This window comes from Dermacentor andersoni, chromosome 7, assembly GCF_023375885.2.
Source record: "Dermacentor andersoni chromosome 7, qqDerAnde1_hic_scaffold, whole genome shotgun sequence".
NCBI lineage: Eukaryota > Metazoa > Arthropoda > Arachnida > Ixodida > Ixodidae > Dermacentor > Dermacentor andersoni.
In genome coordinates this window covers 66,612,995-66,623,585 of record NC_092820.1, presented here as the reverse complement: position 1 = coordinate 66,623,585, position 10,591 = coordinate 66,612,995, and positions in this window count along the sequence as shown.

Below are 10,591 nucleotides of genomic sequence, written 5' to 3'. Positions count from 1 at the left end.
AAGGAGCCCCACCGAGCACAAAATTTCTAGGGCGTTTTGATGGCGAGCGGACTCGTCTCGGCATCTCGCGGAGGCCGCGGAATCTACGGAGCGCTTGGATTTCAATACTGAAACTTTGTGGGTGTAAAGTTTTCATAACATTTTGATGCGAAAGGTGCACTGGGATTTCCAAAGTCGTGCTTTAGATTTTCAATTCCAGAACTTTGCAGGTTTAATGATGCCGTTGTAAACATTTGACGCCAAAGGTGCATCGACTTTTCTAAAGTCGTACATCGGGCCATAAAACGAGACAAGCCAAATCAACATACTATCAGACAAGTTGACAAAACACGCAGCGAGGTCCGATGAGACAATGCGTTGTGGTGGTGCATTTGTGCCGTCAGGTCACAGAAAAGAATATGAACATTTTTTTTTTCACCTGCGCCAAAGCATCCATGTCAAGACACTAAAGCCACCATTGTAACTAAGTTCTTATTTATTTTTCTACCTAGACTTTTATTCGCGAGGGTACATTGAGCCTCTTTCTCTTTTTTTTCTTTTTTTTTGTTCTGGCAGCCCGCGGGCTGCCGATCCAGCCAGAGCGCATGCGTTTTTCTCGTGCTGCATCGACAACCGCGCAGTGCACTTGGATGCGCGTTCGTTTTTCTCTGGCCGACAGCATTTTCGCCTGGCAGGGTTTTGGACGCTTTCTGGCTAGCAGACGAGAAAAAGAAACAATGCATAGTCACTCGCCGCCAGCACTGCGGGGACTCGACGGATTGCAACGCGTTCGCTTGAGCGCAACCTCTCCGGAAAAATTTGTCTCGCCGGTGTAAGATACCGAGCAGTATGCGTATGGTTTTCTGTGGACCAAGCGTCACACGGTTTTCTTCGATATTCCTTCGGTAGCCACACTAGGTGCCCAAAGTAGGCATTCGATTGTAGCCAACATGCTTTCCTTTGCGTTATTCTATTTCGCCGCCCCCAACCCCACAAAAGAAAAAAAGAAGATATTGTTGCGGCCCAGCGAATTGTCGCATGGTGAAAGTTCGATCTTGTTACTTCTTTTGCGGAAAGTAATGGGCCACGGGACGCTTCAGTTGCCGGATACTATTATAATATTGCGATAGCAGCTATAAGAAGACTCCAGGCGCATTCCTGCCGTTGCCCTCATGTTGCGTATAAATAAAGGCCAAGGGCGATAACATCCTGAACGCGCGCCGCATGCTCTATGTGCGAGTGAAGGCGTGGGGGGGCGGGAGGGGGGAAGCCGACGATGGTGGCTCAGTCTTGTGTGCGCAAGGGAGAAAAGCGGGGAGGAAGCGCGCCGCCTTCCGTCGCGTGCGATAGATAGAGGGAGGGGGGGGGTGCTGTGATCTGTGAATCTGTGGTTGCGCAACCTGGTTATTTGCCTTGTTTGACGCATTATATATAGTGACTTTTTCTGTGCGTAGATTTATTGGAGACTTATACGTATATTTAAATATCTTGTTGCGAGGTTTTGTGTGTATGCGCAGTGAACTTTGTTTCCAGTGACAATTTTTTGCCCTTTATCAAGCTGTATCTTCACATTTGTGTATTCCATTGTATCTTCGCATTTCTAATGTACGAAGGCGAGTCAAATGAAAGTGAGACAACCCGCCCCGCGAAATACGGTTCGGTTAATAATTTCCAGGCATGCGCGTAGCACATACGCATCTCATTTACAAGTGACATGCAGAGATGAGGTTAAATGTTCTTTAATGCTCTCATACACTCGGTTGAACATGATTGCGTGACATAATGGACACTGCAAAAGTTTAACAGCTTGGTGTCGCGAGGTTTTTGACAAATGCAGATGTTTCCCAAAAAGAAATTATTCGACGTATGGCTGCCGTATGCGTTGAACATTGCGTTTCATTGGCCACTGTGAAGCGTTGTAGCAAACTGTTCGAAGAAGGACGTGAAAGTTACAAAGACGATCCATGGCCGGGCCAAAGCCACCGTGCAATCACCCCCAACACAATTGAAAAGGCCGTGGCTGCTCAATGGCTATGGTGCTGGGCGGCTGAGCACGAGGTCGCGGGATCGAATCCCTTTCCCGGCGGCTGCATTTCGATGGAGGCGAAATGCGAAAACACCCGTGTACTGAGATTTCAGTGCACGTCAAAAACCCCAGGTGGGAGAAATTTCCGGAGTCTCCACTACAGCATGCCTCATAATCAGAAAGTGGTTTTGGCACGTAAAACCCCATAATTTATATTTTTTTAAACAAATGCAAAGGCCGATTAGACAAGAACGGAGGATAAGCATCGATGAAGTGGCAGGGCGTGTGAACATCACTGACGGCTCGGGTCACACCATAATTCATGAACATCTCGCTTATCGGCTCTTGGGTGCGCAATGGATGCCCAAGATTCTGAACCATCGCCAGAAGACGGAGAAGTTCGGCGCTGCCTTGACTCATCTAATCCGTTATCACGATCATGGTGACGACTTTTTGTCTGCAATTGTGACCGGGGATGACTCATGGTGCCGCTATTACTAGCCTGAAACACTACGGCAAAGCTTGCAGTGGAAACATTTGAATTCACCTCTCCCAAGGAAGACAAAAGCCGTCATTTCTGCCGGAAAAGTGTTGACTTCTTTTTAGATCGTCAGGGGCCATTATTGATCGAATTTTCTAAACCTGGAGAGACTCTAAATCGTTTCAGATATTGTTAAAGCTCGGATCGGCTGCGTGTCGCAATCAAGAACAAACGACGTGGAAAATTGAGCATTGGGAACATCTTGCTTCACGACATTGCCCGTCCCCACGTCGCTGATGTGGTTAATACAAAACTGGCGAAGTTCAAGTGGGAAACGCTGCAACATCCCTCATGCAGCCCAGGCCTGTTGCCTTGCGTCTTCCACATTTTGTAAAATTTGAAAAAACTGCTCAAGGGAACCAGATTTGTGTCGGAAGCTGACGTGTAGTCATTTACAGATTTTTGAGGCATGAACCCAAGGAGTTTTATGAGACGAGAATTACGCGACTCGTTAGTAGGACAAGTGTCTAAATACTCATGGTGACTACTTTTAAATAAAGCACGCCGTTTGACCTATATTCGCATTGGCTCACTTTCATTTGACTCGCCGTCGTATATTTTGCAGAACTCCTGCTTTTTATATGTGCTCTCTGTTGCGACTATAATTTCGGAGCAATTACTCGCAATACACAACCGGTGACAGCTGCTCCTGCGCAATACATTCTAACAAAGGATAGCGTCATTGAGATTTTCCCCAGGTCGTTGCATATGTACGAAAATGTAAACAAGGTTGTTGAATAACAGATATATATATATATATATAATTTGATCCCTCGACTAATTCTATTAGGAGGAGGCCGAGCTGCAAAGTGAGCCCCCCACGAACGAAATTTCTGGCTACGCCACTGTCCTTCATCGCGAGGAAGTCCTGTCACGACTGTCAGTGACGAGAACACTGAAGAGCGCGTCACATCGAGCCTTTCTAGTAGCCGCTCACCGTCGCCCTTTGTAGGAGCAGTGCACTACGTCAGACGTGATGGTACAGCGGAGTGACCTCAGTAGCTGACGCCGCGTGCAAAGGTATAGCCCTTCCCACCTCAAGCCACCCTGGCCCCCCTTCGGAAGCCCAGATCAGATCACCCACACTTTGGAGGATGCCGTGACCGCGAACGACTCAGCGCATGCGCAGGCTCCCTCCCCTTCGCATAACATAATGCCGACATTCAACACAGGAACATGCGCCTAAGAGCTGTGCTCTAAAGCATTTGTGTTCCGTGACTCAATCGCTTCACCTGTGCGCGCTACTTCTTTCAGTAGAGTTTAGTTGCAGAAATTGGTTGGCTACCGCTGCTGATGCTTTGTCGTCCTAAATAACACAATATGCAAACATCTGAAGACTACTGATCTTTATATCACGTCAATAAACTCTTATCTATGAAATTACCTTTTTTATTTACGTGGACGTCACTTTATTTCGCAAAATATTTACATACCACTGCGTTTTTCAAGAACTTCTTTGGCAACGAATTCACCCTTTGCTATTTCGCTTAGCAATAACGCACCGCGAACTGCCTCTTGCATGTCGAATCTTCGACTCGGTAACATACAGAAATCTTTTAAATCCAGTATAGCAAACCGATTCATCCAACGCCGGAGTTAACTAAAACAAAATCACCATGGCGACACAAGTGTTGTGCTTTACTCGCTACCTACAGTCCTTTCTCAAAGCCTCCGATCGGGACGTCCTTAATTTTTTTTATCCAGGCTATTTTCAGAAATGTGGTCCTATTAGGCTCAGCCAATATACCAACATAAAACAGAACAGAAATTAAATTTAGAATGTATTTGTTTTTAAAAATTCAACTGTTACAATGGAGGTGCTAATGAAACCAGAAAGCTTGTGGGACCTTTTACTAACCTATTTGATGTATATTGCTCAGAGGAACGATGCAGCTTATAATTGGTGTTTTCACATTTCGCCCCCATCGAAACACGGCGGTCGCATTTGGATGTGGGCGAAATTCGAAAGCACCCGTGTACTCAGATTTAGGTGCATGTTAAACAACCACTGGTGGTCCAAATTATTGCGGAGTCTCCCACTAAAGCGCGCATCATAATCGAATCGTGATTTTGGCAAGTAATGCCTCAAAAACATTTTTTTTAATTTTAAGTCAATCATGAAATAAACGCGCATTTAAAACTGGAGGAATAATTAGTCATATATGCGACCGCGTGGGGGGTGACACATCCAATATGATGCCTCGTAATATGTTACGTTCGTTTTTGCGTGCTTTTACCAAAGTGTAGCAGAGAAAGCTTTTCCTTTGTCACAGTTTTCGTTTCAGAAGTTATATACCTGTGCGCCTGCAGGCAACCTTCCCGTGTTGTCGATTATATTACTCACATGGAGCTGTTGTGAACCGCACGTGTCAAGGTTTCCTCAAGTTTCGTGGATATGCGCATGTTTTTTTCGGCCCATGACACATGTGGTTCGAGTTGCACTGACGTATAATGCTTTGAAGTGCTTCAATGTGTTCAATTTATTCATCTACATCCCTGCCCGTGAGCAGGTCTTCCCGCACTTCGTCATACTAAAACATTTCTGTACCTTATTGCGTTAAGAAACCAGTACTGAACACTGAAGTGATTTTAATTTTATCAACTTTACGCAATTGCAAATTTCGCAAGCATAAAAAAAAACTTTCTGCATAGAAAACTATAGTTGAACGCCACACGCTTAGTACTTGAATACCCCTCCATAAAATCTCACGGTGCCATGTTTGGAATTCTTCTTGACTGTCGCAGAACGTCAGAGTTGCTAGAGCCATTGAGATATTAGAGGCTTATTGCATGGTCTTAGGAAGAAACTTTAGGTAGGGTGCTCCTATCTAAATACATGTAAAAGCAGAATTAGCCTTTCACCGCAACCACTGCGCTAAGTTTGACGAAGTTTGTTGCATTTAAAAGAAAAACCTAAAATGTACTGACTGTTGGTTTCGAATTTTCGATTTACATTGTCAATTTTAAAAGCAGTAAAAAAGTGAAAATTTTCAGAAAACGAAACTATCAAGTTTAGAACCTTGTAAGTCAGTAATGAAAAATGGTATCACAATTCTGTGAATTTCATCTAATAGTACATCTAAAGGGGACAAAATTGATATGTTACGCGTGAATCACTGAAAAAATTAGCAATATGAAAGTAGAACTTTTGCAGGCCCCTTGTACAGAACGTAACAAATTCACATAACTTGTAAGTTGACATATCGAATTTGCCCACTTTGAATGATCTAATGGATGCCGTTTACAGAACCACGATATGTGTTTTTGTTGCAGAGCCATTAATTTGTAAACTTCGTGCTTCTATCTATTTTCAAACTGTCGAATTTTTGAAAATCTGTTTAAAAAACTGAGGACCTAAAAAAATTTTGCTTCCAGCAGTCACTAGAATTTAGCTTTCTCTCTCAATTACAAGAAATTTCATTAAAATTGGTCCAGGGGTTATCTCAGAAAAACCTTATTGCGGTTAACATGTATTTGAATATGCCGCGTCAGAGTTTGGCGCAAGCTAAAGCTTCCTCTTAAGCTAGAAAGGCTCTTTTGTTAGCAAGCCATGTACGTGGTTTACAAAGCGGCAGGTTATTCTCATACAAGTAGCTACTCGTATGGCACACGGAAGTCTTGTCACACGATCGGCTTTGCATTGATTGCATGTCTTTTAATTAACGGCTTTACGCTCGGATATGTGTGCCCTTTATACGAACAAATGTCAGTTGCGCACTTGCTTGTTTTGTTTGATCGATTTTTTTTATTTCTTCCTAGTGAACTGTGTAGGACACTTTTCAATCTGTCATTCAGTGTACGCTCCAGTATTCTAGGAATTTCTCGTGAACTTTTCCTTACTTTCACTACTAGACGCATGCGATTAGTAGTATTGACATAATGACTTGCACTCATATGTGCACTTACTTTCACGACACACTGTAGGCGCGGCCAAGCAGGCCCAGGGCCTTACTTGAGCCCAAACCCTAAGCCACGTCCCTCTTTGCCCTTCCCCCTTTCAATATAGTTTATCACCACCACCACCACCGTAGGCGCGAGTTAATGTCGGCGCTAGGCAGCTAATGTGCCAGCTTCAGTTATCTACACTTCGTTTTATACAAGGCAGGCAACGCTGCGAAACCCAGAGACGCACTGCGGGCGCAGAGGTTTCCCTGCGCGCATTTCTAAGTGCTGTCATTTTATAGCGCAAGCATTATGGGCTTCAGTAGGGAAAAAGAAAAAAAATGTGAATGTATGCATACATACGTTTACAAATATATAAGCCGACATTTATATAGTGCAACTCACGGTGGTCTCCTCAGAACAACCGTCACTTGCTCTTGGCTGCTAGAGGAGCTTGAGCTTCTGCCGAGTGAGCTTCTGAACACCACTTTGCGATGTGGTGAATTACCCGCCACGGTTCCTTGGCGGCTATGGGTATTGGGCTGCTAAGCACGAGGTCGCGGAGTGGAATTCCGGCCACGGTGGCCACATTTCTATGGGGGTGAAATGCGAAAACATCCGTGTACTTCGATTTAGGTGCCCCTTAAAGAACCTCAGGTGGTCCACATTTCCGGAGTCCCTCACGACGGCATGCCTCATAATGAGCTCATCTTCTTTGCACGCAGAACCCCATAACTACATTGAAAATATGGGCAACGACGTTTAAATCATGGATATGGGACCTCAAAGAGGTGCGGCATGCATTTCTCTCACATTTACCGCCATATCTTCATTAAAGTCTTCAGCTGCGACCCTTTCAACTAGTTAATGTGTCACAGCTACCACATATGGACACGCGTCTACCTCAAGTGACGTATCGTTTGAGTACAATTGTCCTTTTAGCGTGTGCTAATTACGTTTTGGCCGCGAGAGGATGTGATACGTTGTAGCCGCTGGCCACAGAAACACGTCACTCCGCTCGTTTGGTGGTGGTAAATAGGTTCAGGTCTCCGACGCCTTCCATGTAAGAAATACATCATCTTTGGCGGCATGAAAGTGTAAGAGTCATTTCACAGTGGAGAAAATGACGCCTACCCACATGTCCGTTCTATATGTTACGCACTGTTTTTTCATCCCAGATGCTAGCGGTACGATAAATCTCTCCACCCTTCGCAGCGTTGCTTTCTACATATGAAACGTAGTGTAAACCTAAATGAATATTTACGTCAGCAATGCTCAGGATTTGCATTAGCGTAATTGCATTTACTGGCACACAGACCGACAGAAGTGTCTCTTGTACGGTTCGTCCTATGATTTTTAATCTACAGAAATGCTTGAGTCGGCAGTACGAAGAGGTGCGTATACGTGGAACACCAGCTGTCGTGCAGAGAAGATTTTAAAACAAAGCCATGAGTTAAGAGTGTTGGGTAAGAGAAGAGCGATGTCGAGCTGTAGTAGACTGCAAGCCAATATTTCGCGCGAAGGCTGCCCGGCGTCGTTGCTATTTCGTTTGTCTTTGTGTGTTTTGATGACACAGCGGGTATCAACGCGAAGCCATGGCCACAACTGCCCGTTCATTTTAAATCTCGTTATCTTCTTCCTGTTGTCGCGCAAGCACTCTTTACTTTTGTGTTTCTTCTCCGTACACATATGCCTTTTAGACGACCACGTATCACAGAAACACAATTCAGGCTTCTGGCATAATGTACGCATTTTTTCTGTTTTCAAGAAATACGGGGAGCAGGTGCCACGTATAACAGCTGTGTCTTACCAGTACTCACGTACGGGGTAGAAACCTGGAGGCTTACAAAAAGGGTTCTACTTAAGCTGAGGACTACGCAACGAGCTATGGAAAGAAGAATGATAGGTGTAACGTTAAGGGATAAGAAAAGAGCAGAATTGGTGAGGGAACAAACTCGAATTAATGACATCTTACTTGAAATCAAGAAAAAGAAATGGGCATTGCCAGGACATGTAATCAGGAGGGAAGATAACCGATGGTTATTAAGGGTTACGGACTGGATTGCAAGGGAAGGGAAGCGTAGCAAGGGGCGGCAGAAGGTTAGATGGGCAGATGAGATTAAGAAGTTGGCAGGGAAAACATGGCCACAATTAGTACATGACCGGGGTAGTTGGAGAAGTATGGCAGAGGCCTTTGCCCTGCAGTGGGCGTAAGCATGCTGATGATGATGCTGATGCTGATAATGATGATGACGACTAGAATAAGGTCGCTTTAGTAACTGGAAATAATGGGGTTATGGGCGTCTGTAAAATTCCGTTCGAGCGCCTCTCCGTGTGTTTCTTTTTTCTACCGTATTTATAATCTCCAGAAGGTGATGCTTCTCTGTGAGAATAAGTATTTCGTCTAAAAGAACTCTGGCCCGCCGATGACAGCGTGTTGACGATTATATACAAAGGCACTTGTCTACAAGCAACAGTGTCACGTTACAAGAGCCATCATACACTTCCCCCTCCTAGGGATCCCGGGTGCATGCTTATGTATTGCTATACGTCGCCTACGACCCGTTCAGCGGCGCCCATTGGCTGCTGTATGGTACGTGTCTCTAAACTTGAGGGTGACTATTCATTCTTGTATCAACTGCGCAAGTGCCTCGCTCTTTAGCGGAGACCGATTGTGAGGCACTACGTATTTCCTTCGCTTGAATTGAGATGCTTTTTGAAACACCCTAGTAGTTCATCAAGAGTTTTAGGTGATCTTGTGTCCAGTTGTCTCTAATGTTCCCTAGGCAAGCCATCAATAATACCTGACGCGTCAAATGACTCGGAAATTTCTGGACTTGCCATCTTATGAAGCCGTCTCCTGTCGTAAAATGCTTTATGGCCTTTCGTGATCGATACTTATAGGAAATTGCGCGTTCTTTTTTCATGCGCCAATAACCAAAGTCTTCGCGACGTTGTCATAGTTTGTGCAAATCATTTAAAGTTGCTGTACTGAAGAATGGTAAAAAGAAGGACACCGACCACTGAAAGAATACAAGAAACGACGTCTGGGCACCCCTGGCGGGAGCCTTGTTCACAATGGAATCAAGGACGTGCGATACAATATAATCATTGTATCGCACGTCCTTATTTTTATTCATGTACCTTAAAGGCCCATACGGGCATTACACAAGGGTGCTAAAATAAATAAGTGATAAATACAGTATACGCATTGAAACAGATAATGCATGCTAAAAATAAAAGAGCACAAGCGGAAAAACCGAAAAAGAAACAGTAAAAGCAATACAGCGGCACGTCCTAAACGTTGAAGACACCTGTAGAATTAAAATGATGTTATACAAAATCAACCTAACTTGGTCACTTCATACAAGGAAAATGCTTGCTAAAAAGGTACATCTACCAGCCGATACTGTAAAAAGCAATGAAAAGCACAGCCAGATAAAAATTTACGCAGTACAAAGAACTCTGTGCTATCCTAGAACAAAACCATCTGCGCAAAGAACATCAAAATATGGTGAGTAAAAAATAAGGAAAATAAGAAAGAAGCGCAGAATAATACAGTGATGCCTGTAACAAATGAGCACGAGAACACTACGTTAGTGCGTTGAAATAGTGTTATAGTTTTGCTAGGATATCACCATGACTTATAGTTGATGCGATTTCATTTGGTAAGATATTCCAGCGATGTATCGCGAGAAAGAGGGGCCAGTGACTCAAGAAGTTAGTGCGTGCAAGAACGGGCTGCACTTTAAAGGAATGATCAAGTCGCGGGAAGATACGATGGGCGAGCCTGATGGGTCATGACCTGAAAGACGACCCTCTGTGATATAGGTTTTGAAAATGGGAAAGAAGTCATATCAGTCTTCGATTTTCTAGCGAGGGTAGATTTAGAGATATCTTAATAATAGTCAGGCTAGACGTTCGTGGGTAATTTTTCGTGATGAATCGGGCTGCTTTGTTTTGGACTCACTCGAGTTTGTTTACGAGGTACGAATGATGCGGATTCCAAATAAAAGACGCGTACTCCATTTTAGAACGAACCAGTGTCGTATAGGCTAATAATTTAGTTGACTTGCTTGCCGAGTAAAGATTACGCCTAATAAAGCCAAGGGTTTTACATGCGCTGCTAGTAATCGCTTCTATGTGATGATTCCATGAAACGT